General features: G+C 50.9%; 1 pseudogene; it reads right to left on the minus strand.

The window, feature by feature from the left end:
• Window positions 1–4,534: 4,534 nt before the first annotated feature.
• Window positions 4,535–4,652, minus strand: LOC126189368 (5S ribosomal RNA; annotated as a pseudogene).
• Window positions 4,653–5,197: the final 545 nt, after the last annotated feature.

Raw genomic sequence — 5,197 nt, forward strand, 5'->3', positions numbered from 1 at the left:
GCACAAGCTCGGATTGGGAAACGACCCTTTCGAAGGAGTACCCCAGCATTTTCCTGAAGTGTTTTGAGGAAATCGTGGATAACTAAAATCAGCATAGGCGGACGCAGGTTTGAACCTTCCTCCTCCCGAATGTGAATCCAGTGTGCTGAAACCCGGGCATAGGTGCTTCAATCAAATGAAACTATATGGTTCGTTCGGTGCTGAGGTGCTACACAGACAGTTGGCTTCACGTTTAGGGGGAATACCAAGAGGACTCAGGAATGAATGGGAATTTAGTTTGAGGAGAAAGGCGTGCTAGGGTAGTCTGCGCATTTCTGCAAAACCACTGTGCCAGAGTGGTGCAGCGGTTAGCACATCTGTCTAGTGAGCAGAATACACGGTCCCTAATCCCTTCCTTGACACAAATTTCCATCCGTCGCCTCGGTCTGATTTATAAATCATGGATGTTGAGTCTTGAGAACGGCCCTGGAACTGTACAGTTTATTTGATAATTCTCAGTATGTGGGTGAAATTCAGACATTCTCAAAGAAAGGTCTTGAATCTAAATGGAGGCGGATTTAGTGAGCCTTTTAATATCATTAAACTATTGAAACGTTGCCACGGACGAAGAACGTTCATAATGTTCGTTCTCAGTAGGCAGGTACGCTGCATCAAGTTAACTCTATTCATCCCACCGCCTGGCGCCGCCCTTACGCTGAAGAATCTCCAATTCCCCCCAGTCGGGCACCCACGCGCTGCCCGCATTACATGCGGAGAAATCCCGGCGCGTCGGTCGCGACGCCTGATAGCGTGGGCCGCGCGGAGACGCTCGAGATGCGCGCCACGTAGCGGCGGCGTCTAGAAGCTGCGCACGTCCGCTCGCTGCGCTCGTTATGGGATAAACATGTCGGCGGTCGGGGCGCGCGGCGGCGGCGGCGGCGTCGGCGGCGGCTGCCGGCTGGTGCGAATAGCAGGCGCGCCAATTGATCCCTGCCCTCCCCACACTCGACCGCTACAACCTCTGCGTCGAAGCCAACGACGTACCTCCAGAAGAAACAGCGCAGGGGATTCTCCGGTACATTCCCAGCCCCCGTCACCAGAACAGCCAGTCTCGGAGCTAGTAGCTAGAAACCTATGTGCATAAGAGAGCTGAAAGGAGCGTTCAACAGCTGTTACGGCACCGAGGGCGAACCCCATCTGCTTCAACAAACCGTCGAAGGCTGCTAAGGTACAGTTTCAGAGCATTACTTAGCAACCATCTATAGCCGCTCGCTCACCGATAGATTTGTACATACAGATTTGAATATTGCGCAGGTCGCACCATTGTTTAAGAAGGGTGGTAGGAGTAATCCATCGAACTACAGACCTATATCATTGACGTCGGTTTGCAGTAGGGTTTTGGAGCATACACTGTATTCAAACATAATGAATCACCTCGAAGGGAAGGATCTATTGATACGTAATCAGCATGGTTTCAGAAAACATCGTTCTTGTGCAACGCAGCCAGCTCTTTATTCGCACGAAGTAATGGCCGCTATCGACAAGGGATCTCAAGTTGAATCCGTATTTCTAGATTTCCGGAAAGCGTTTGACACCATTCCTCACAAGCGACTTCTAATCAAGCTGCGGGCCTCTGAGGTATCGTCTCAGTTGTGCGACTGGATTCGTGATTTCCTGTCAGGAAGGTCGCAGTTCGTAATAATAGACGGTAAATCATCGAGTAAAACTGAAGTGATATCAGGTGTTCCTCAGGGAAGCGTCCTGGGACCTCTGCTGTTCCTGATCTATATAAATGACCTGGGTGACAATCTGAGCAGTTCTCTTAGGTTGTTCGCAGATGAAGCTGTAATTTACCGTCTAGTAAGGTCATCCGAAGACCAGTATCAGTTGCAAAGCGATTTAGAAAAGATTGCTGTATGGTGTGGCAGGTGGCAAATAACGAAAGTTGTGAGGTGATCCACATGAGTTCCAAAATAAATCCCTTGGAATTCTCGATAAATGTTACAATTCTCAAGTCTGTCAATTCAACTAAGTACCTAGGTGTTAAAATTACGAACAACTTCAGTTGGAAAGACCACACAGATAATATTGTGGGGAAGGCGAGCCAAAGGTTGCGTTTCATTGGCAGGACACTTAGAAGATGCAACAAGTCCACTAAAGAGACAGCTTACACTACCCTCGTTCGTCCTCTGCTAGAATATTGCTGCACGGTGTGAGATCCTTACCAGGTGGGATTGACGGAGGACATCGAAAGGGTGCAAGAAAGGGCAGCTCGGTTAGTATTATCACGTAATAGGTGAGAGTGTGTGGCAGATATGATACGCGAGTTGGGATGGAAGTCATTAAAGCAAAACCGTTTTTCGTCGCGGCGAGATCTACACTCCTGGAAATTGAAATAAGAACACCGTGAGTTCATTGTCCCAGGAAGGGGAAACTTTATTGACACATTCCTGGGGTCAGATACATCACATGATCACACTGACAGAACCACAGGCACATAGACACAGGCAACAGAGCATGCACAATGTCGGCACTAGTACAGTGTATATCCACCTTTCGCAGCAATGCAGGCTGCTATTCTCCCATGGAGACGATCGTAGAGATGCTGGATGTAGTCCTGTGGAACGGCTTGCCATGCCATTTCCACCTGGCGCCTCAGTTGGACCAGCGTTCGTGCTGGACGTGCAGACCGCGTGAGACGACGCTTCATCCAGTCCCAAACATGCTCAATGGGGGACAGATCCGGGGATCTTGCTGGCCAGGGTAGTTGACTTACACCTTCTAGAGCACGTTGGGTGGCACGGGATACATGCGGACGTGCATTGTCCTGTTGGAACAGCAAGTTCCCTTGCCGGTCTAGGAATGGTAGAACGATGGGTTCGATGACGGTTTGGATGTACCGTGCACTATTCAGTGTCCCCTCGACGATCACCAGTGGTGTACGGCCAGTGTAGGAGATCGCTCCCCACACCATGATGCCGGGTGTTGGCCCTGTGTGCCTCGGTCGTATGCAGTCCTGATTGTGGCGCTCACCTGCACGGCGCCAAACACGCATACGACCATCATTGGCACCAAGGCAGAAGCGACTCTCATCGCTGAAGACGACACGTCTCCATTCGTCCCTCCATTCACGCCTGTCGCGACACCACTGGAGGCGGGCTGCACGATGTTGGGGCGTGAGCGGAAGACGGCCTAACGGTGTGCGGGACCGTAGCCCAGCTTCATGGAGACGGTTGCGAATGGTCCTCGCCGATACCCCAGGAGCAACAGTGTCCCTAATTTGCTGGGAAGTGGCGGTGCGGTCCCCTACGGCACTGCGTAGGATCCTACGGTCTTGGCGTGCATCCGTGCGTCGCTGCGGTCCGGTCCCAGGTCGACGGGCACGTGCACCTTCCTCCGACCACTGGCGACAACATCGATGTACTGTGGAGACCTCAAGCCCCACGTGTTGAGCAATTCGGCGGTACGTCCACCCGGCCTCCCGCATGCCCACTATACGCCCTCGCTCAAAGTCCGTCAACTGCACATACGGTTCACGTCGACGCTGTCGCGGCATGCTACCAGTGTTAAAGACTGCGATGGAGCTCCGTATGCCACGGCAAACTGGCTGACACTGACGGCGGCGGTGCACAAATGCTGCGCAGCTAGCGCCATTCGACGGCCAACACCGCGGTTCCTGGTGTGTCCGCTGTGCCGTGCGTGTGATCATTGCTTGTACAGCCCTCTCGCAGTGTCCGGAGCAAGTATGGTGGGTCTGACACACCGGTGTCAATGTGTTCTTTTTTCCATTTCCAGGAGTGTATTTACGAAATTTCAGTCACCAACTTTCTCTTCCGAATGCGAAAATATTTTGTTGAGCCCAACCTACATAGCTAGGAATGATCATCAAAATAAAAAAAAGAGAAATCGGAGCTCGAACAGAAAGGTTTAGGTGTTCGTTTTTCCCGCGCGCTGTTCGGGAGTGGAATGGTAGAGAGATAGTATGATTGTGGTTCGATGAACCCTCTGCCAAGCACTTAAATGTGAATATCAGAGTAGTCATGTAGATATAGATGTAGAACGTAATCGCAGTACCCGTGAATCGATAAAGACTAATTGATTTCATAGCCCCATACATCACTCTTCACGTACTGTCCTGAAAATATCTGGAAAGCAGCGAACATGTAGACGGTATGTACATATAACAGTGTGACTTGGACACGAGCACCATACTCCCTGTTCTGACTGTGCCGCAGGCATCCCATTCATCTCCTACTAAACAATGACAGTGAGGTAGAACAGTTGTGATGACAAGTATGGAAGGGGATAGCGCAGTAATATTTATGAGTCGAGTTGAACTAAACTTAACTCCTCCCGAACAGGCCATGAAGGCTCAACGGTACTGACCGACCGCCGTGTCACCCTCAGCTCATAGGCGTCACTGGATGCGGATACGGAGGGGCATATGGTTAGTACACCGCTCTCCCAGCCGTATGTCAGTTTCCGAGACCGGAGCCGCTACTTTTCAATCAAGTAGCTCCTCAGTTTGCCTCACAAGGGCTGAGTGCATCCCGCTTGCCAACAGCGCTCGGCAGACCGGATGGTCACCCATCCAAGTGCTAGCCCAGCCCAACAGCGCATAACTTCGGTGATCTGACGGAAACCGGTGTTAACACTGGGACAAGGCCGTTGGCATGAGTCGACTTCAGACTCAATAACAGAAATCATTTTTTTTTTTATAAAGACACACGAATACAGGAGGACAGTTACTGAACAAAATGATGAAAACGTAAATTAGTTACAAACTACGACTTGCACACACTTTGCTCAACATGTAAACGTCACTACAGATGTTTCCAGAATGAGATTTTCACTCTGCAGCGGAGTGTGCGCTGATATGAAACTTCCTGGCAGATTAAAACTGTGTGCCCGACCGAGACTCGAACTCGGGACCTTTGCCTTTCGCGGGCAAGTGCTCTACCAACTGAGCTACCGAAGCACGACTCACGCCCGGTACTCACAGCTTTACTTCTGCCAGTACCTCGTCTCCTACCTTCCAAACTTTACAGAAGCTCTCCTGCGAACCTGCAGAACTAGCACTCCTGAAAGAAAGGATATCCTTTCTTTCAGGAGTGCTAGTTCTGCAGGTTCGCAGGAGAGCTTCTGTAAAGTTTGGAAGGTAGGAGACGAGGTACTGGCAGAAGTAAAGCTGTGAGTACCGGGCGTGAGTCGTGCTTCG

Source organism: Schistocerca cancellata, chromosome 5 (assembly GCF_023864275.1).
Source record: "Schistocerca cancellata isolate TAMUIC-IGC-003103 chromosome 5, iqSchCanc2.1, whole genome shotgun sequence".
In the NCBI taxonomy this organism is placed as follows: domain Eukaryota; kingdom Metazoa; phylum Arthropoda; class Insecta; order Orthoptera; family Acrididae; genus Schistocerca; species Schistocerca cancellata.